The 24,051-nt window shown below is 41.4% G+C and overlaps 1 protein-coding gene across 1 annotated transcript in view; it reads left to right on the top strand.

Annotated features, from left to right (window-relative positions):
- The window catches only part of LOC143151194 (uncharacterized), a 92,719-nt gene that overhangs the window by 2,071 nt on the left and 66,597 nt on the right, over positions 1-24,051 (top strand). The window lies entirely within an intron of this gene.

The following is a 24,051-nucleotide window of genomic DNA, read 5'->3' as shown; positions in this document are numbered from 1 at the left end:
TCTTCTTTCTTTCCAAAAGAAGAAGAAGGGAGGGGAGGAGGGACATGGTCTCGCGCTCTCGCGCACTCGCGCAACGATCCCTTCGTCGTGCCCCGTGGATCCGTTGACCGGGGCATCGCGGTAGAATGATTGATAATCGATCGTGCCGAACTGGCCGGAGTCTCGCTTATCCAACGAAGATGAATTCGTTCTGCGCCGAGGCCTAATTGTGCGCAGTCAGTGGTCCACTGTGTGGACTTGCCACGGCGGTTCCACACCTACGCCCCGGTACGAGAACGAGGAGAGAAAAAAATAAAAGAATCGAGAAAGAAGGCGCTCGAAGAAGGGCGTAGACTTCCATAAGTAAGAGAGAGAGAGGGTTAGGAGGGTAACGGTGGAGGAAAAGGGAAACAGAGAACGCGTTAACTAACCTCAACTTGACCCCCTATCGATATTTTCACCCGGGTGTTCGACCCCTTTGGACGTCTTTTCTTTTTCTTCTTTTTTTTTTCTTTCATACGCGGCGAATATCGCGCGAATCCTCTTCTCGGTGAAGAAACGGTGAGGTTATACGAGATGGAGGGCTGGGGAGGGAATATATTTTTTTTCCGCTGGATTCCCGACACAGACCAGGCCACCGTGTTCATACGAGCGACTGTGAACCCTCGACGACCGGTGCATAAAACACACGGGGTTAATGCACCGCTATAAATATAACGCGCCGGTCCGTGCCGTGGTTTGCGCGAAATTAATTACGCAACGTATTTACGCCGATGCGATGCCGTTAGGCGTGATCGAGGACCCCGTGCAGCGAAAATGAGACGAGACCGCGGCTCGGAGATAATGAATTATCGACCGACTCGCCGCGTCCGACAATTGCTCCTCGCCCCCTCCCCTATCCTTCCTTTTCCCTTCGTCCTTCCTCCTGTGCCACGACCGACCGATCCTTCGATTCACTTTGCGTCTCGGCGCGTCCCCCGATTCCACCGAGTACGTTCGCGGAAATGATCGCGTGTCGCGCATGTGGAGCGCATCTGTAAGTTGGACGGTGGAGAGAATCTTGGTGGAGATTTTCAGAGTTTATTTTGAGAGCGTATTGAGTTACTTGGTGGATGTATATAATGGCTCTCGATCGAGTAAATAATCGCGTATGTCGCATGTAGAGCCAATGTAAGTTGGGCAGTGGAGAGAATTTTGGTAGAGATGTTGAGATTTTATTTTGAGAGCGTATTGAGCTACTTGGTGGATGTATATAGTGGCTTTCGATCGAGTGAATGATTGTGTCACGAGTGTAGAATTAATTTACCTACAAGTTGGACAGTGGAGAGAATTTTATTTGAGATTTTATATTGAGGGCGTATTGAGCTATTTGGTGGATGTATATAATGGCTTTCGATTGAGTGAATGATTGTGTCACGAGTGTAGAGTCGATTTACCTACAAGTTGGACAGTGGAGAGAATTTTGTTTGAGATTTTATATTCAGGGCGTATTGAGCTACTTGGTGGATTTATATAGTAGCTTTCGATCGAGTGAATGATCGTGTCACGAGTGTAGAGTCGATTTACCTACAAGTTGGACAGTGGAGAGAATTTTTGAGATTTTATATTGAGGGCGTATTGAGCTACTTGATGGATGTATATAGTAGCTTTCGATCGAGTAAATGATCGCGTATGTTGCGTGTAGAGTCAATGTAAGTTGGACGATGGAGAGAATTTTGGTAGAGATTTTGAGGTTTTATTTTGAGGGCGTATTGAGTTACTTGGTGGATGTATATAATGGCTTTCGATCGAGTGAATGATCGTGTCACGAGTGTAGAGTCGATTTACCTACAAGTTAGACAGTGGAGAGAATTTTATTTGAGATTTTATATTGAGGGCGTATTGAGCTACTTGGTGGATGTATATAGTGGCTTTCGATCGAGTAACTCTTTGACTGTGTCTCACTCTCGGAGAGAATCATCAATACCGACTGTGTGATATTTATGCATCAGTTGCTTTGATTGGTTGTCCACGGACTATTGATCAAAACGGTACCTGGAGATACGTTTACAACTGGTGAAACAATGAAGGTTTTACAATTAAAAAAAATGTTGAGGAACGTATATTTACGCCTTTCGTATATATCGATAGACTTGTGAGAACGTATATATACGTCTTTCGTAAATATTGATAGACTTGTGAGAACGTATATATACGCCTTTCCTAAATATTGATAGACTTGTATGGACGTATATGTTCGCCTTTCCTAAATATTGATAGACTTTTGAGAACGTATATATACGTCTTTCCTAAATATTGATAGACTTGTGAAAACGTATATATACGCCTTCCCTAAATATTGATAAACTTTTGAGAACGAATATATACGCCTTTCCTAAATATTGATAAATTTATGAGAACGTATATATACGCCTTTCGTAGTTATAGGGGGTAAATGATCACGTGACGCGCGTGTAGAGTGGATTTATATCTAAATGATTTATCTATTTATTTATTTACGAGGATAAACCTTTTAGAATACAAAGGAAAGGACTACAGATTAATCGTAAGAGTGGTGAAAAGAATAGGACAGATTTACAACCTTAACATTCTTTAGAATCGTGTACAGGTCATTACAAACAACGTATAGCGAAATACGAGCTTCTTCTAAGATAAAATTTTGCTGTTTAATAGTTGTCAGAGACGTGGTAAAAGGATTTCAATAATTGAGAGCAATGTACGAAACCATTAATTATTATATTACAAACGAAATAGTGGGGCAATTTTATTCAAGATTTTACGTCGAAGAAGGAGCTTTGAGTCATTCGATGGACATGATAAATAAGATGATTTTAATTCGATATAATCTTCTATAATTGTATTTATATACAGCTACTCGGTACAGAGTAAACCCTACTCTAACTCGTATTGAAGTAATTCATTACTCCTCCGTTAGAAACAGTTTCTCTCGTCGCTGTAACTCGTTACATTGTCGCAACAGTAGAGACAATCAGGCTAGATTCGGAGCCTCAAAAATTGAACGATATTTAAGAATTTTGAGAAGAAGGGGAGATCGTAGCCATTTTCTAATTTTTAGAGAACATTTCTGAAGAATGGAGATCATAGCAATTTCGTACCGTTAAAAAATATTTCGAAGAGAAAAAGCTTGCAACGATTATTCACTCTTCTCTCCCAGAATCGTAATTCGTACTCTCGTTCCACCTGCGCGATAAAAATTTAACAATATTTAAAATTGACAACAACAGGGGTAAGATCGTGACAATTTCGAACATTCGAAGAACATTTATCCCGGTTTTGCGCACCTATCGGTTATTTCGCACACAGAGATAATCAAATTGTCTCGAGGCGTTCGTTTCCACGGTGTATACAAACAAATTGCCCGTTCACGGTTCCAGTGGTTCCACTGAGAGGAACACCAACTGAAAATAAATAGTATATCGAAAAGATCCAGGTATTTAAACGATAAATCGATTCTTTTCCACGGTCCGGAATTCGTTCGGCGATTACGCGGGTTTCCCGAGCGGCGAGCTCGCACAACACGTCGTCCCGAGCGATTATTTTCCATCGCGGAGACCTCGACGCGTTAGGAAGTAATCAACGGTTTATTGTGCTCGGCTCGCGGCTTTCTAACGTCTCATTCTCTCAGTCTATACCTAATTAAGTGGACGTAGCGCGGCCGATCGTAAATATTCGGTTCAAAATTTCTCCTTAACCTCCGACGACCCCCGAGTCGCAAATCAACCGATCGGAGAATCGAGGCGAACTCGGCCGAGCGCGACGATGATAAATTAAAAAGTTGAATGACAAGTAATTGGGCGTCGAATGGGAGCCGCGACAATTGGCGAACAGCTCCCTCGGTATGCCATTCGACGTTTCTCGAGCATCGAAACCGCCCGCTCGACGATTTCGTGGCCTGGCCAGAAATGATCGATAGTTGTACAGCCGATTGTAACGTGATAGATAGCCACGTCGATTGTTTCTAACGATTCGCTCGAACGATCGCGAACTCGTTATTGTAACGATACTTACGGTTTACACCGTCTCGTTTCGCTCTCGATGGAATGCCAGGGAAATCATTCACTCCGAATACCGTTGCGGCAATGCCTTCGATTAAAAGAGCCAATTAAGACGCTGCTTTAAGAATCGAATTAACCACCCACCGATCGTGTATAAATAATTCCGCCCGGCTCACACTTTTCCAAGCGTTCGAAACGGGAACCGTTTCGATAGCTGGATTAGAATCGCTGTGTTTCGCAACGTTTTCTTGATGAACGGGGTGAGAAAATTCATAGGAGACTTGTAAGTTATTCCGAGAGGACGCTAACTGATGTTTAGATGTATATTTGAACGCTTTCCTTTAGATTCTTTGTCATTATATCGATTGATTAATTTTTGTTCAGAATTCTGAATTAATCGACATGGGGAGGTTGTAAAGAGGGTACGATCTTCGATATTTAAGGTGGGTTTAGATGTGTGAATCACTTGTTTAATAATTGAGAACGGTTTGAAATTGACAATCTCTAAAAGAGATCTTCAATTTTTTGAACGATTCCTAGTGTAAGAGGATTTTCAGGGGAATTCGATGTATTCAGATAGTTACATAGGCGTAGGAACAATTAATCAACGTTTTAACTAGGAAATTCTTTCAAGAAGAATAATTTAACCCACATCTGTTTGTTCGAAGACTAAAGCGTTTATTTCGAATCGATATCTAGTGTAAGAAGATTCTCAGGAGAATTCGATGTATCCAGGTAGTTACATAGGCGTAGAAACAATCAATCACAGTCGTTGCCTAGGAAATACTTCCTTCCAAGAAGAATAATTTAACCCACATCTGTTTGTTCGAAGATTAAAACGTTTATTTCGAATCGATATCTAGTATAAGAAGATTCTCAGAGGAATTCAATATATCCAGATAGTTACATAGGCGTAGGAAAAATCAATCAAATTTTTTGTCTAGGAAACCCTTCCAAGAAGAATAATTTAATCCACATCTGTCTGTTCGAAGAGTAAAGCGTTTATTTAGAATCTATAACTACTGTAAGAGAATTTTCAGGGGAATTCGATGTATCCAGATAGTTACATAGGCGTAGAAACAATCAATCAAAATTTTTCCCTAGAAAATACTTCCTTCCAAGAAGAATAATAGAATCTGTTCTTCGAAGATTAAAATCTTCATTATATTGTATAAAGCGAAGCATTGTCGTAGGCATTTTTGGACACGTCTTATAGTCTCAAGACAAAACTTTTAACGTCTTATACCATCCAAGTGCTGATAAAAGAAAGCGCGATTACAATGAAAGAATACTTCATTTACTTCTCCTTAACCCATTTCCAATACCGAGAGACCCTGCCCCCACCACATCCATCGCGTCGGAAACATTCTCCGCGGGAGTGGGGGGAAGGACAACAATTATCGCGTTCGGGTACAAATTGTAGAAAGCGAAAGTCGAACGACGGGCGAGAAAGAGGCGCGATCCCGCGAATCGTGCGAAGAGTAAAACCGCACGGAACCTCCGCGATCGGCACCGTCGTGCACTTCGACACCGTGGAGAACGTTGTAGTCCACGGAACGAGATCCCTTCCGGCGAGAAACCAGGGGATTCCCGTCGCTTAGAAATCGATGATCCGCGGCTGTCGAGCTATTAGCACCTCGCGGTCGTCGATCGTTATCATTATCGTCCGAGACGGGATTTTAATTCGAGTTTCACCGCGTGGCCACTCGATACCACCACGGCTGCCGTACAAGGAAGCAATCACGGTGAAACGTAAAATTGACACGGGCCGCGAAACCCCGCGGTGGTTTCGCGGAGAATGGTACCCGTGTACGGGCACGGGGACCCGTGTTCCCTGACAGCATACTTCATCGTTGCGGTACGTTTTCCAACGCGACTAATCGCGACGATTTAAATTTAAATCGAAATTTCTTTTCTTTCCTTTTTTCTCTCTTTTTTCTTTTATTCATCGACGAAAATCAAATTTACTTGTATTGACACACGTCGATTTGTACCGGTGTAACGATCTTTCGACTGTTTCCACCTTACGTTCGGTACTTTGAATTAATTATAGTATTTGTACGCGTAGTTCTGGAAACGATACTCTGTCGACGGAATATTGAAATTTTTAGATTATTAAATGTAACTCAGAACAGTGACGGTTAACAAAACTTATTCTCGCGATGTTGGATTTGCAACAGAAATTGTTACACTATCGTAGAGAAAAGGTGACTCGTGACTGGAGAGACACGCGTTGTCGTTTCCTGTTCGATACTTTGTATTAATTACAGTATTAATTATGGTTGTTGGCGGAAAATCGAAATTTTTAGATTATCGTCAGAACAGTGACGGTTAACAAAACTTATTCTCGCGATGTTGGATTCGCAACATCAATTGTTACACTATCGTAGAGAAGAAGCGACTCGTGACTCGCGAGCCACGCGCTGTCGTTTCCCCTTCCACTGTACCACACCCTTCTACCTACTCGCCCCTCCTTGGAATCGATTCAAACGAAAAATCTTAATTAAACAATGACAGATAGTAACAGGTGTACTTTCGATAAAATCGGAGAGCCGGTATCCACGACTTTACGAATACATATATACAGGTAACCAGTCCATCCGTAGGAAAGTTCGTCAGTTGCATATGCAGATCGGGCACAGTGACGAAACAAGTATCGGTAAGTTACTGGTGGGAGTAACGTAGCCACTGCGGGGAAAATATTGACCAGATGTAACCTAAGAAATATACAATTACGTGCTAAGCTTCAGTTTAACCGAGTGGCTCTGTCACGAGAAGCTTTTTTGTTCCCTCGCATTTGTGCAATTATCGTATCTCTTTCTTTTCTTAATAATTTCAACAGTCTAACCAATACACTTGCCTTAAATGAGACCTGAAATTTAAATGAAACGTAAAATCAATTTAAACAACACGTGTCCAAATTCTCTTCCGAATCTTCACTCTCGCAGCGTCCACGCATCCCTGACACCTGACAATGTACTCGTGACGCGTGAACTCGTGTCTTTCCCGGTCACGTGAAACGGTACTTTCAAAAATCAAGATTTCGCGCGCGGTCTGATCACCGGATCGTACGACACGAACGGAACAACGTCGTCGATGTCCTTACCCATCCGTGGGAGGATTAATCCTTTAGAAAACCGCCAATCGAGATAATGGTGTAACCGTTTCCCGCGTGTACACGCGACTCTCGTAGTCGGAGACGTAGTGCGTAACGACGCCGAGAGAAATTTTCATTTCGCCCCGCAGCGACGCGTTACGTTCGTTTGCAACGTTGTCCTAAGAGGGAACGTTTCACGGGACGACGGACAGACGTCTACGACAGGATCGCTCCGCGGATGCTTTACGACGATTGACAACCGGGCCCCGACTACTTCGTTACACGTTCACGAGCCGACGACACTCGTCTTTCCCACCGCTTTCGCGCGCGCTCGCCGTTTAACGCCTCGGCACGCGAAGAAACCTTATCGTCGTAAACAAATCGTACGTCGACGGGAGGATGGGGTGGGGGTGGGGGCAGCACGTTCCCGCCGCCGGTGATTCCCCGAGACCGGTCTCTGAAATGCCTCGTTCCACGGTAGTTGCGCTTTCGACACACTTTTCGCGCCACACATTCGAGCGAAATGATATTTCGTGTGTCTTTTCCAGAGAGTACAAGAATCTAAAGTGTGAACAGTGATCTTTCGTGAACGTGACTGTGATCGTAGAAATTGTAAACGTCTTGGAACGTAGAGACTTTGTGGAATATTCTTTCGGGGAATGAGTAGGTTCGTGGAATAAAATAGTACTGGTTTACGATCGAAAAGAACATGCTGACCTTGAAATGACTTCTTCTCGCGGACGGAGAGTACATTGAAATTATTCGTTTTGAACAATTTTACGTTCTTTCGCTTTAACTTTGTAACAACGAGATTGAGTGAACTTTGTCTAACGAATTCGAAGATTCTAGATGAAAAATAATTGAGCAGTGATAAAATTTCTTCAATTTCTTCAATTTATGTTTGGATTCATTTTGATCTTTGTTACTATAAAATAAAAAGTAGTTTGGCACTCGGTTTCGCTCTGGTGGCAAGTCTGGAGAGTGCTGCCACAGCACGATGATCAAAATTTTGCTAATTGGGCGATCCATCGTAACGCGTGCAAGGTTTTCTCAAAGTGCTCTAACTTTAATCGTCGCTCTACTTGATACACCATTTCTTTCTTTTGTGCTCTCGCTATATCTATTCACTGTCTCTGTTCACAGAGTAGAACTACACTCGACTACAGACACCGAGTAGTGGAAGAATGATAAAAATGAGGAAAGACGAGTCTATCCTAAGAAAAAGCACATTCAGAATCGTATCCTCGTTAAAAACGTCCATAGTTACTTCCACAGTTCTCGCAATATTTATTGGGTTGTTCGGGAAGTGATTTCGTTTTCCAAAATGGAGAATACATAATTTAATAAAATGTTTACACGCTCTAAAAAAATCGTGTTTCACTTTCCCCACCCCAAAAAAAAAATGAAAAACGAAATGACTTTCCGTACAACCTGATAGAACAGAGAGAGAAGAGATAGAATAGACAGAGTGTCTGTATATCGAGCTGTATTATCGAGACGGTTAACGGAAAATACATAACCGTGGGTCCCTCTAACCTGTAATAGTTACGAGCGGTGCACGCGTTACAGTCTGAAACGCGGCGTGTCCTGCGATGTACCCGTGGCTCTCTCTAATAAAGTTGTCGCGAGTGGGTTTCACATTGTGCTGCCGGTGGATGCATTAAAGGAAGACGCACGGTATCTGTCCGCGCAACAGGGTCCAAACCCGGGCTTACAAGTAGGAGCGCATTTATAGGATCGGCTTGCATCATGGCGTCTCATTTCGCCGTTATTCCCGTGCGTCGTTCGCGCGAAGATGACGCGACTCGCGGTGATCCACGTTCCTCTTTGTCGTTCCACGAGTCGCGAGTTTTGAATATCGGGGCAAATGATTGGACGAAAACGAGGGATACCGTTGCTGGGAAAGGAATACTGGTCGACGGGTTACGAGCGGTAGAGATTTTAAGGAAGATGTTGAATGAGGTGTTGAATAAGACTATTGTGGAAATTATTATTGGTCGATACGTAAGGGAGGATAAAGATTTTAAGATGTTGAAAGAGACTATTGTGGAAAGTGAGTATTAATCGATACGTAAGGAAGGATAAAATGATGTTGAATAAGATGTTGAATACGATGTTGAATAAAATGTTGAATAAGACTATTGATCGATACGTAAGGGAGGATAAAGATATTAAGATGTTGAAAGAGACTATTGTGGAAAGTGAGTATTAATCGATACGTAAAGAAGGATAAAATGATGTTGAGTAAGATGTTGAATAAGACTATTGTGGAAATGACTATTGATCGATACGTAAGGGAGGATAAAGATATTAAGATGTTGAAAGAGACTATTGTGGAAAGTGAGTATTAATCGATACGTAAGGAAGGATAAAATGATGTTGAGTAAGATGTTGAATAAGACTATTGTGGAAATGACTATTGATCGATACGTAAGGGAGGATAAAGATGTTAAGATGTTGAAAGAGACTATTGTAGAAAGTGAGTATTAATCGATACGTAAGAAAGGATAAAGATGTTGAGTAAGATGTTGAATAAGACTATTGTGGAAATGACTATTGATCGATACGTAAAGAAGGATAAAGATGTTAAGTAAGATGTTGAATAGGATGTTAAATAAGATTTTAAATACAATATTAAACGAGATCGTTAAATTTACAACTAAATAAAATTTACCATCGTTACAGACTTGTACAAAACTCTTTCCTCCCTTTCCTCTGGAATTATTTGTATTGTACAATATCCAAATGTGTATCTAGGATTATTCTAAAGTTACTAAAGCGATCCTCGAAAATTATGAAACAAATTTCGGTAACTTCTCGACTGGTCTGTCTAATTTTGATCGACCATCCTCGAGAAAATTATACTTTTAAGGGACCAGAGCAACACTATTTAACCACTGTCTAAAAAATAGTTCGGTCAGGAATAGTGTCTTCAATGGAGGACACACTCCATCGCAATTAATTTATAAAATCCTTCTGTATACATCGTGTAATTTATTTCAAAACAACCCTAGATTCAAACTACACACCTTGTGTATCAAAAGAAAATTTCCCAACGCGAGGAATCGCTTGTGAGTTCAAAATTGACGAAAATGTTCACCTAAGCACACTCCTAAAAGAAAATATATCATCTTCCAAGAATAAAGACCCCGTTCTTTGCACAAAAACTATGTTTCACCTTCCCACGACCGGCTCGTAACCGGACCAAGACGGTTAATCATTCCGGCACGAGTGTTTTACGGCGCAATTCAATTTCCTCGAACGGGAAAAAACCCTCTCGAGAGCTTTTCTCGCCGCTGGTACGCGGAGCGTTAATTTACAAGGCCCGTGCGACAATAGGTGGCGAGAGTATAAATAAAAGGAGTATAATAACGCTCGGCGTGCATCGCTACCGCGTTTCGCCACGGTTAAGAGAGGACCGCTTTTACGTATAAATCATTTCGCGTAGATTGTATCGGACCCGATTCGAAAGTACAACGCTTGTCAAATTGCTAAACGGTTAATAATACATCCCGCGGTACTACTTTCCGCTCCTTGTTCCCTCGGCTTTCTTCACGATTTCGCCGGCCGACCGAACGCCGTTGGCTCCGGGTACGCGTGATTTAAGGCGCATCGTAAATAGATAATAATAAATCGGCATCGTGGTGCCCATTTGCTTCGGGACCAATTTGTTAGGATCGTTCGCCCTCGCGACCCGAATATATACACTAGGACGCCACACGGCTATTTTTCAAGTACTGGACCCCTGATTTATTTTGGCACGAACGAACCGCCGTTGCGCCCCGGGCGAATTATGTGAATCCGCTCCGGCAACACGTTCGTAATCCTGCGGGATCGCATTGGCGCCGGCTCTCACGATCACGCGCCTGACGTAACGGAGAAGCGGACTCGAAACGAGATTTTCACACCCCCATTTCGTATCGATTTGCGAGAACACGGAGAAACACAAGTGAAGAGAATGTCGAGCGCGAAAATACCTTTTGAAAAATAATGTAGAGGGTGTTTGGGTTAGGGGAGGTCTCTTAAGTAGTTTCTTTGCTTTTAACAACGCTGACAATTTTACGGTTTGAACTGGTTCTAAGAAGGAATGGGAAATACATTTTTTTCTAACGACTTACTTTTTCCTTTTCTTTTTTTTTTGAATTGTTAGGTCTTTCCTCGGGGGTTAATATATATTTTGTAATACTCTATATATAGTTTACGTACTTTTATGTAGTGTTTCTAAAGAGGAATGGGAAATACATTTTTTTCTAACAACTTATTTTACTCTTTTTTTTTTTTTGAACTGTTAGGTCTTTCCTTGGGGGTTAATATATATTTTGTAATACTCTGTATATAATTTACGTACTTTTACGTACTGTTTCTAAAGAGGAATGGGAAATACATTTTTTCCTAACGACTTACATTTTCCTTTCTTTTTTTTTTTGAGTTCTTAGGTTTTTACTTGGGGGTTAATATATATTTTGTAATACTCTGTATATAATTTACGTACTTTTACGTACTGTTTCTAAAGAGGAATGGGAAATACATTTTTTCCTAAGGACTTAGTTTTTCCTTTTCTTTTTTTTTGAGTTCTTAGGTTTTTACTTGGGGGTTAATATATATTTTGTAACACTCTGTATATAATTTACGTACTTTTACGTACTGTTTCTAAAGAGGAGTGGGAAATACATTTTTTCTGATGATTTACTTTTTCCTTTTTGTTTTATTTTGAGTTCTTAGGTTTTTACTTGGGGGTTAATATATATTTTGTAACACTCTGTATATAGTTTACGTACTTTTACGTACTGTTCCTAAAGAGGAATGGGAAATGTATTTTTCTCTAACGACTTACTTTTTTCTTTTTGTTTTTTTCTTTGAGTTCTTAGGTTTTACTTGGGGTTTAATATTTTCTTTGTAACACTCTATACATAGTTTACGTACTGCGCAATGAATAATACAAAATGCAAAGAAAAGAACAATTTTCAATGCACACGAAGTTACATTTATCTCTCAAACCTTATATCGTATATTTATCGTATAATTTATCAAATATTCCCATTGGAAACTAATGCAACAATTTTTCAAGCAAAAGTAACTCGACGATAAATCGCACAAAATTTGCCAAAGGTTCTTCTCCCATGAAAAACTCGCCACAATATTTTTCAAACGAAAGTATGTATTTCCTTTATTAGAATTTTGGATTATCCACTCAATTAAATAATAGCTCGGTATTTCTATTCTATCGATAAATCAAACTTTATTAATATTCCAGAAAATATATCTTTCTCGTGCGTCCTGAATCTTCTAAAATGTTCTAAAAGATTCTAAAAAGATATTCTATATATACACATGCATCTACTATATTCTATAAGATTCCAAAAAGACATTCTATATATACACATGCATTTAATATATTCTAAAAGATTTCAAAAAGACATTCTATATATACACATGCATCTAGAATGTTCTAAAAAATTCCAAGTCGACATTCTATATATACACATGCATCTATACGTACAAAGATTGGTACATACATATATACACACACACGCATACAACTACCAGAAATAATTTTTCTCGCATCACCTTTAAACGATATTGGAAACTTAACATCCTTATTTGACGACAGCTGCGCGTTCGCGTCCCTCCGGGAATAATATTCGAAAACTCGAGTAAAAATGACTTTCCAACTAAAAGATTCATCACAGTTCCCCCAAATACCGTGATCGTCTCAAGTACGGGTACAAACTCGCTGAAAGTTTCGCGGTCGCGCGTACTCGAAAATTTCGTGCGAAGATTAGCCTTGACGGGGCATCTCGGTGCCCAACGAGGTACCGGTGTACCTATCAGTGACGTATTGACAGACGTGAACAAATGACAGCGCGCAGCTGGGGGGGAAAGCGTTGCCGAGCAGAGGTCCGCTAACAAAGAGCGGAGACGGGCCGGGCGAATCGGTGCCCGAGCGCCAAGCATTATCATATTATGCTCGTTTGTAACTACAAATTGAGTTACCCCCGCGTGAACCCCGCGGCACTGCGGCCGCTCGGCTCTGAGATATATATCTCGGCACTGTCAGCCCGCGAACGATACTTCGCGATCGATACCCTTCGGCCAGCACCCTCCGAAGGGATCAACCTGCCGTCCGGGGATCACCCGCGGGTGGCCGATCCGCCTTGTAGCCATCGTGATCCTCTCGTTTTCTCCACCGGTCAAAGGTGAAAAATGTTCCGCTCGCGTAAGAACCAGACGATCCTGCGCGATAAGATTCGCCTGATATATGCGTCGACAAATCACGCGCCATCTGGAAATTTCGAGCTCGCTCGAACGAAACGGTGTACGTGCAACGCGCGAACGGTTTCGATTCATTCACCGGTATTGGGAGCGGAGCGGAGCGTTGCTGAGGGTGTTTGAGAAAATGTTGTAGGTGGGTACGAAATGGGGGATTTTTGGGAAGGTTGTTGATAAGTTTGGGATAATTTTGTTGCGTAGGGTGGTTGAGGAAAATGTGGTAGGTGTGTACGAAATGGGGGATTTTTGGAAGGTTGTTGATAAGTTTGGGGTAATTTCGTTGCATAGGGTGTTCGAGAAAAAAAAGATAGGTGTGTATGAAATGGGGGATTTTTGGGAAAATTGTTAATAAGTTTGGGGTAATTCGTTGCATAGGGTGTTTGAAAAAATATGGTAGGTGTGTACGAAATGTGGGATTTTTGGGAAGGTTGTTCATATGTTTAGAATAATTTTATTGGATATGATGTTCGCGAAAATGTCGAAGGTGTATATGAAATATGGGATTTTTGAAAAGTTTGTTAATAAGTTTGGAATAATTTCGTTGTATAGGGTGTTTGAGAAAAGTGTGATAGGTGTGTATGAAATGTGAGATTTTTTAGAAGATTGTTAATAAGTTTGAGATAATTTCGTTGCATACGGTGTTCGCAAAAATGTCGAAGGTGTGTACAAAATATGAGATTTTTGGGAAGGTTGTTAATAAGTTTGAGATAATTTTGTTGCATAGTTTGTTCCAGAAAAATATGGTAGGTGTGTATGAAATGTGGGATTTTTAAGAAGATTGTTAATAAGTTTGGGATAATTTCGTTGCATAGGGTGAGAAACATATAAGGGGTAGATGCGTTAGAAATGTAGGACTTTTAAGAAGGTTGTTAATAAATTTGGGATAATTTCACCGTGAGAATGATTGAGAAATATATTAGATAGGTGAGTACTTAATGTAGGATTGTTAAGGAGATTCTTAATAAATTTGAGATAATTTCGTTATGGAAGGTATTTGAGAAAAATATGACAGATGCGTACAAAATATAGGATTGTTAATAAGAAAGTAGGTATTGGTGTTTCGACCATATTGGTTTTTCTTTCGTTTGTTTTCATGAGAATATGCAAGACTTCATTTATGTATTTAGTATTCTTTCGATGTATTTAGTATCGTGCTCGAGAAAAATATATCTGGTCGTTGAGAACGAAACGTATGACAATAAAATTGTTAATAAAAAACAACATAGATATTGGTGTTTCGATCATATTGGTTTCTTAAATAAAATTATTTTTTTTTCCTTGACTACGAGTGTAATGGATATCAACAACGTCACTCGCATCTCGTCTCTAATGGCGACCAAAATTGAATTATTTTATTTTTGATTAATTCACCGTCACAAGAAACTTTCTGTGATACTGTTTCGATCGTATTAATTTTCTAAAACAGATTTATTCTTTACTTTCTTTCGTTTTTAGAGATGCACGAGACAAGTATTGTAACGCTTTACCGTTAACTACGCGAAAATGATTTTCATCCTATTTAGTCTCTCCTCCAGAGATTCGAGATTAAAATAACTTTACGACACGATGCAGAACACACTGTATATTACATGTACCTGTATCTACCGCAAGTAGCTGAGGACTGGGTTTCCATTGTTGCCCCGGGCGCCCAAATACCTAGACACGGCCTCCGTTGTAGATACACCGTTGAATGCTCGTGGAATTTATTAGCCGAACCAGAGCGCAATTGTTGTCGTAACTTCAATATTTTTCAACCTTTCGACCTTTCGACCTCCTTTTTGGAGCCCCTTTCGAAGAAACCAAAGTGTATCGTTACACGTGTTAACGATACTTTTTTTCTGTACCAGCAGCTATTAGTACATACATTTATGTAACTATAAATCGCATATAATATTTTTCCTATCGTACACATGTTGTTCGAAGAAAATATATCGGACACTTTATTAAAAGGCTATCAAACTTTGGACTACTGTAACTTCGTGTAAAATGGTCGTAAAATAATCTTCGTGGAGTCATTTTAAAGGTCGAGCTTCATACTGTAATATCTCTAAGTTTAGTTCTCTTGAAAATCTTCTTCCATCGAAAAGCGATTGAAAAAAATTAAGATAGTTTTCTCAAAAAAATTGAAACACTTCAAACTGCTCTCAATCTCACACTATAGAATTTTTCAGTATCACCAATATACCCTCGTATTTTATACAATCATAAAGTGGAGACTTCGAGCTTTAATTTAAAAAAAGAACCATCGTCCTAAGATTACTTTCAACGGAGCTACAATTGTTTGAATATTGACAATTTCGGCTGAGTTTTCCTATCGTTTAATTGTACAGGTGTATTTTAATTACCTCTAAATGCAAGACTCTATTTCAATTTTCTCTAAACGCGAGACTATTTTAATTTCCTGTAAATGCAAGACTCTCTTTTAATTGCCTCTAAAGGCGAGACTCTAATTTCCTCTAAACACGAGACTCTATTGTAATTTCCTCTAAACAAGAGACTCTATTCTACTTTCTTCCAAACACGAGACTCTATTTTAATTACCTCTAAAGGCGAGACTCTAATTTCCTCTAAATATGAGACTCTACTGTAATTTTCTCTAAACAAGAGACTCTATTCTACTTTCCTCCAAACACAAGACTCTATTTTAATTTTCTCTAAACGCGTGGCTCTAATTTAATTTCCTCTAAATGCAAGAGGACTCTCTTTTAATTGCCTCTAAAGGCGAGACTCTAATTTCCTCTAAACACGAGACTCTATTGTAATTTCCTCTAAACAAGAGACTCTATTCTACTTTCCGCCAAAGAAGAGGCTCTATTTTAATTACCTCTAAAGGCGAGACTCTAATTTTCTCTAAACGCGATACTCTATTTTAATTTCCTCTAAATGCAAGACTCTCTTTCAATTACCTCTAAAGGCGAGACTCTAATTTCCTCTAAACACGAGACTCTATTATAATTTCCTCTAAACAAGAGACTCTATTCTACTTTCCTCCGAACACGAGACTCTATTTTAATTTTCTCTAAACGAGAGACTCTAATTTCCTCTAAACGCGATACTCTGTTTTAATTTTCTCTAAACGTGAGACTCTTTCTTAATTGCCTTTAAACGCGAGACTCTATTTTAATTCTCTAAACGCGAGATTCTATTAGGTTGTTCGGATATTCATGTCGTTTTTTTCCAATGAAAATAAAACACGATTTCTTTAGAGTGTATAAACATTTTCTTAAATTATACATTCTCCATTTTAGAAAACGGAATAACTTTCCGAACAACCCGATACTTTAATTTCCTCTGAACGCGAGACTCCACTTTAACGTTCTCTAAACGCGATGCTCCATTCTACTTCCCTCCAAACGCGTGAAACCAACTTTGAAACGTTCTCGAACGCGTGATACCGTTTAAAAATATTCTCGAACGCGTGATACTCTTTAAAAATATTCTCGAACGCGTGATACTATTTAAAAAAGTTCTCGAACGCGTGATACTATTTAAAAAAGTTCTCGAACGCGTGATACCGTTTAAAAATGTTCTCCGAACGCGAAACTTTACTTTAACGTTCCCTAAACGCGATGCTCCATTCTACTTCCCTCCAAACGCGTGAAACCAACTTTGAAACGTTCTCGAACGCGTGATACCGTTTAAAAATATTCTCGAACGCGTGATACTCTTTAAAAATATTCTCAAACGCGCGATACCGTTTAAAAATATTCTCAAACGCGCGATACTCTTTAAAAATATTCTCGAACGCCCGAAACTGTTCAAAAATGTTCTCCGAACGCGAGAAAAAAAAGTAAAACCCCGCGACGAGAATTCCGCGCGAACAATTCCACGGAACACACCGTTTACAGGAACGGTCGCGCGTACACGCGGCGATTTATCAATCGGGGGCCCATTTCTATTTCAAGCGGGAATCGAGAAAGGAGCAGCGGGGCATGAATTATTCCGCGGCGGCGATAATTTTGCAACAGCCGCGGCGGCCCGCCTCGACGGCTGAGATTCACAGGAAAGGGAATGGAAACCGGAAACCGGGGAGGCCGGCTCGAAAAGGCGCGCGCACGCGGCCACGAGTACATTCACTGAATCTCGTTCCTGGCAGATGACTAATACTTGATTTGACGAGACAACCATGAAGAAACTGTTATACATTGTTCCTTGATCATGGCTGGAAGCGGCGTGGGCGACTCTCGCCGTTATGCTCGCGCACGAGACGGGTAGACGAGTGCGCGCCGAGTTTTGCCGCGTTCCACGAACTTGCACCGAAACCGTGCTCTCCGGAGATTCGCGTTTCGTCGAATATTTATTCGACGAACCGCCTCGCATTCCGCTCGAGTGTTTTACGATTCGGGAGAAAGAGGAGCGGGGTGAAAAAAAAAGAAAAAAAAAAACAGTGGAAACGAAAAAGAACGAACGCGACAGCCATAAAAACGCCGCTGGTTCAGTACCGCCGTTAACACCGACCAAACGGGGCACTTGCCTCGGGCTCCGCGTTTATCGTTACTTCCATATTTTTTAAAAAAAAATATACGATCGAGAGAGACACCAGCCGAGGTATTCAATTTTTGTTTTTTTTTTGTTTCTTTCTAATGTACTTTCGGAACTGTTTTATTCCCGTGGTTAATTTAAGTTAGAAATTGTATTGAATAGAAATGTGCGAAATCGGTTTTCTTGAAACATATAACTTTCTAGTTGTGGCACCTTTGATACGGTGATAGTTACTTTTGTGTATGGACAGCACGGAGTACGGTTCATTGAAACGATAGTGATCGTTGCACGGGGTATTTGTAATTTTGAATTTTAGAAAATTATTTTTTTAGAAAATATCAATTGTATTGTGTGATCGGTAGCGCAGAGAGTTTGGGAGACGTGGAAAGTTTAACGTAAGATATTTATGTAGAAATCGGCACAGGTGCAACGAAGAAACATTGTTAAAATGATATAGGAAATTTTAAACGAACTGATAAATTATAGCATTGTGTAAGCTAAAAGAGTAGAGAAAAACGAAGTCGTAATGTTGTCTAGAAACTAGAATTAATTGAATTAGTAAAAGTTTCTAGTAGAGACTAGAATTAATAAAACAATCTACCAAGTAACTTAAAGTACATTGTACGCTATAGCGATCAGCGTGGGAATATTTTCAATATTAAAATGGGAATAGAACCAATTTTTTTCTCGTTTCGAATTTCTCGTGGTTACGTTTTCCGAAAAAAAGATGAGTAGGCGCGGGTGACTAATCGTTGAACGTCGTGTGCACGTTTTACGGGCCAGTATTTCTCGTCGCAGGAATCGGTCTCTTTAATTGGTCGCCGAATCGCGCGACTTTCCTTTTTATAGCGCTCGTAAGAACGCGCACCGAAATATTCCGCGCGAGATGTCGAAAGAAGACTTAGCTCGCGAAAAATATCGCCTCGTTCGTCGAAGGGGACCTCGATCGGGTCTGCGTGTATCGTCACGGATTCACGTGGGTCCCCCGGGGCCCCGGAAACGGTCCAAATATCCACGATACGATCGTTTATTGCCCGAGACGATTTCTATGGCCGTTTCTCGAGCCCCAAAATTTTACGAATAGCGCGAGTCGTAAACCAGTGGATAGCTCGAATTTTACTATTGCGTATGCTTTACGACGGAATCGCTCGTATATAATACGATCCACGATGAGAATTATTACGAAATAAAAGGAGACGAAAAAAGAAAAAAAAGAAAAAGAAAAAAAAAACGAAACGGATAAAACTCTCCGGTCGGCGGAGAATAAAAGACGGAGTTATTTATTATTGACTCCTCGGGACGAGGATTCCTCGCGATGAAATTGAACCATTCTCTAGGAATTTCCGGTCGAGGTATTCCCCATTTGATTCTGTGGATTAATTATAAGTAGTTGCTACAACTGTCTTTCTTCCAATCTTTGCGTCTTTATCCCGTTTGTTGTTTCGCAAAGTTTCGGAGGAAACAGTCGTTTCGATTATTCGAGAATACTGTTTTCTCCTCCATTTGTAGGATTGTTGAATGCTCTGTTGCATTTGTTACTGAAGATTGTTATATCTCTTACTATATTTGTTACCAAAAATTACTATATTTCCTATTCTATCTGCTATTAAAGATTGCTATATTTTTTACTCTATCAACTATATTTCCTACTCTATCTGTTACTAAAGACCACTATATATTTTACTCTATCTGTTACCAAAGATTGCTATATTTTCTACTCTATGAACTATATTTCCTGCTCTATCCGTTACCAAAGATTGCTATATTTCGTACTCTATCTGTTACCAAAGATTGTTATATTATATTTCCTACTCTATTTGATACTAAAGATTACTGTATTTTCTACTCTATCGACTATATTTTCTACTCTATCTGTTACTAAAGACTACTATATATTCTACTCTATCTGCTACCAAAGATTGCTGTATTTTCTACTCTATCAACTATATTTCTTACACTATCCGTTACCAAAGATTGCTATATTTTCTATTCTATCAACTATATTTCCTGCTCTATCTGTTACCAAAGATTGCTATATTTTCTACTCTATCAACTATATTTCCTGCTCTATCCGTTACCAAAGATTGCTATATTTCGTACTCTATCTGTTACCAAAGATTGTTATATTTCCTACTCTATTTGATACTAAAGATTACTGTATTTTCTACTCTATCGACTATATTTTCTACTCTATCTGTTACTAAAGACTACTATATATTCTACTCTATCTGCTACCAAAGATTGCTATATTTTCTACTCTATCAACTATATTTCTTACTCTATCCGTTACCAAAGATTGCTATATTTTCTACTCTATCAACTATATTTCCTGCTCTATCCGTTACCAAAGATTGCTATATTTTCTACTCTATCAACTATATATCCTACTCCATCCGTTACCAAAGATATATTTTCCACTCTATCAACTATATTTCCTACTCTATCCGCTACCAAAGATTACCAAATCACCATTCCATCGTATTCAAAATTTCCGTCAACAAAATCTCCTCCATCCATTCAAACACCACTATATCCCCTACTCCGTTACCGAATCGTTTCGCCCTCGCGTCACACGTGCCGAGAATCCCCAGCTCCCCAGATCCACGACTCCCAAAATCGCGATGAACCCAAAATTCCTTCGGCTCGCTCGGCGAAGATCGCAATATTTTCCACTCAGTTACCGAACGATTTCGCTCGCGAAACCCGCGTGCCAGGAATCCCCTCACCGTGACGTCCCTCCCAGCCCGTTTTCAGCGTCTACGCTCGGCTCGGGATTAGCATAAATCATCGTGGGTGGATAATAAAGCGCGAACGTAGGGACGGTACGCGTCAGCCGGTAGAAATGCGAACGTACCAGCCGGCGGGAGGGAGCTACTAGACCGCGATGGGCCCACGGGCCCCATCTGCATCTGAATCCGCATCTAATATGCGATTGGGCAAGAAGAGCCCGTGGTGGCTTCCTCCCCGGTGGTAAGCTCGTTTCCGCTGACCATTTAGGGTCAGCGGGGGTTGACAGAGGTCGTGTTCCAATTACTCAAGATCCGAGGGCACCCACCTCCACCTCCACCTTCGTCTCCATCTTTGCCCTCGTGTTTCGCAGCCGCGAGGATGCAACACGCTCGAGACGACAATCGAGAGGTGGGAGGACAAACGATCGTTTACCTACGTGTGTCGCCTCGCCTCGCCTCTCCTCCCGCGCCCAACCCACCCCTCCCCCCCCCCCCTTAACCACGGCTCCGCGTGGCGTATTATGTTGTATACGTGTGCATCGGTCGTTTCGCCACCGCTTCGACGCGGGGTACCCGCCGCGAGGAGGCCTTCCATCCACCGCGAGCCGTCTCCCGGTTCGACGTAATTTGATTTCGTATCAACGACCCATTGTCTACCCGCGGTTCATAAACATCGTCCCCGCGGCGTGCGTGGCGACGTCGTCGGCCCGCTTTAACACCTCCCGCGGCCGCGATCGTGTGTTGTATCTTTTCCCCTCGTTTCGCCTCGGGTGTGCGATACCGACCAGAACGAGAACGCGACGAGCGACTGCCACGCGGTTTAACCTACCGGGAAACCGTAATACGAATACCACGCCGATAGAGTTGTTAGACATTTTGCACGACGCGCGGCGTAGGAGACGGACGCACCTCCTCGATCGTATTCATCCAGCTGCATCCCGCACCGACCGTCTATTCGAGGGAAATGTGCTGCCGCGTGAATCGCGCAGGGTGCACGCCGAGATTCTTTACACGGTCGATGGATCGTGGGCATTGGAAGAGGAAGGGATTCAGCGAGGAGAGAGACTCGGTGATTCATGTTCCACAAATTATTTACGATAGGTGGTCGAGAAAAGTTGTACTCGGGTGTTCGTAACTTGCTCGCGTGGAGAGTTTTTCTGGGATGCTAGGTTGCAAGGAATGATACTTCTAGACGTGAATTTTCAGTTATTTCTAAAAGGTGGTGGGGAAGAGTTGTACTTGGTTGTTTATACGTACTCCTGGGGACTTGGAAGAATATTAGAAACATGAGGATCGCTTCTTGCACGCGTGGAGATTTGTTCAGGATTAGTAGGTTGCAAGGAATGATATTTCTAGAGATTCTGATGTTTGAGGAGTTAAATACATAGGTCAGAGGAAGCATTCAAAAGCTTGGGAAAGATATGGACAAGATTTCCTACTTTTCGTTACGTGAATTTTCGGTCATTTCCAAAAGATTGTGGAGCAAAGTTGTATTTGGTTGTTTATACTTGCTCCTGAGGACTTGAGAGAACATTAGAACATAGAAACGCGAGGATCGTTTCTTTCACGCGTAGAGATTTTTTCTGGAATACTAGTTTGTAAGGACAGATATTTCTAGAGATTCTGATGTTTGAGGAGTTAAATGCGTGGGTCAGAGGGAGCATTCAAAGGCTAGGGAACTACATGGAGAAGATTTGCTACTTTTCTTTACATGAATTTTCAGTTATTTCTAAAAGATGGTGGAGAAAAGTTGTTCTTGGTTGTTTATACGTGCTCTTGGGGACTTGGAAGAATATTATAAACGCGAGGATCGCTTCTTTTATGCATGGAGATTTTTTCAGGAATACTAGGTTGCAAGGAATAATATTTCTAGAGATTCTGATGTTTGAGGAGTTAAATGCGTGGGTCAAAGGGACCATTCAAAGCCTTGGGAACTACATGTAGAAGATTTGCTACTTTTCGTTACGTGAATTTTCAGTTATTTCCAAAAGATAACAGAGAAAAGTAATACATAATCAGTTCTTGGTTTGAAAAGATTTGGGAGAAAATTATTAACGCGAGGATCGCTTCCTGCACGCGTAAAGATTTCTTCAGGAACACTATGCTGTGGATCGAGAGCATGGTTAAAAAACTTAGAAACGTCATAGGCAACCGCTATCACCTGTTGCATCAATTTTTGCGTATTTCCAAAAGATGATAGGTAAAAGCAGTTCTTGGTTCTTCCTATATCCAGAATAAAAGTTACCATGTCCTATAAACCAAGATCGAGCCGAGAAAATTAAGAAAAAAAAATATTAATGCAAGAATAATTTGGCACTGTTTGCTCATTGTACGATCAACTGTGTGAACTAAAATTTACCAAAAGTCCAGACGAAAGAAGAAGACGAATTTAATTTCATCCCTCCACTATTATAAAATACAATCAATCGTATTCTCCACCTACGTAACAACCACCGAAAAATCCACACATTCCCCCAAACGATGAAGAAAATACATCTTTCCAATTTCCTACCAATCAATGCAATTGATTCCTACCAATCAATACAGGAATCATATTTCCTACCAAAAGTTGCTCCGTTTGCTCACTTACCATATCCTCATTCAAAAAAAAGAAAAAACCCCATTCTCCGCCGCTTGAATATCTCTACCGCGGCGCTACTCCGTTTCCAGGCTGTACCGTCGTCAGTGAAAGCGTTTATTCTCTATCTCCACCTAGGTAAATAACTTTCGCCGCGTTGTAAAACTCTCCGCCGGGAGTATCATTCCTCCTTCTGGTTTCTCCCCGCGCTGATCGCCGTTTCGTTGAAATTTCCCATCAAGTTACCCGCGCGTTCAATTAAGAGATCGGTCGCGCGTTAACTCGTCGAGTTCGGGGTCGCCGCGGGGTTACACGCTCGCGGGGGCGTGCAATCGCTTTGGGTAGTGCCGCGGAACGGAAAGTTACGAGCTAGTTCTCGCCTTATCGCCGTTTACGCGACGCCCGCGCGCACTCCCGATACGATCGGCGACGATATCGATCGGCTCGGCTGCGCGCAAATCCGCGCGGCCGTTTATTTACTCGGTCTGGCTACCCGACTAAGGCGCACACCAATTCGCCCGCGAGATATATGAATGACACCGGCGACTATCGAGTAATTACCCGCCGATTCGATTACGGCCTACCACCGCGTCCGCGCGCGTATTTCCCAGCCCCGAGTATCGGCTGGAAGGTCTCCACCCACGCGCGGACGAAGCTGTACGAGCCACCGTCGCGCACCGCTCACGCGCGCACACCGCCTCGCGCTACTCGTACGCACGCTCGTCGGTACGCGATTGTGCGCGTGCTTCTCCTGATTTTACATCGGTAGATAGGGCCCCGCAGCCGCGTAAAAGTCGAGAATAAAGCCCGAGTTGCGCCATCGGGTCTCTCCGCGGCCCGATACACGCCACACGGTATTGGCCCCCGCGACACGCCATAGTGCCGGCGTTAGTCACCGGG

The sequence above is a fragment of the Ptiloglossa arizonensis genome, chromosome 1 (assembly GCF_051014685.1).
Source record: "Ptiloglossa arizonensis isolate GNS036 chromosome 1, iyPtiAriz1_principal, whole genome shotgun sequence".
Classification (NCBI taxonomy): domain Eukaryota; kingdom Metazoa; phylum Arthropoda; class Insecta; order Hymenoptera; family Colletidae; genus Ptiloglossa; species Ptiloglossa arizonensis.
Note: the sequence above shows the minus strand (reverse complement) of the source record. Positions and strands in the feature narration are given on the sequence as shown.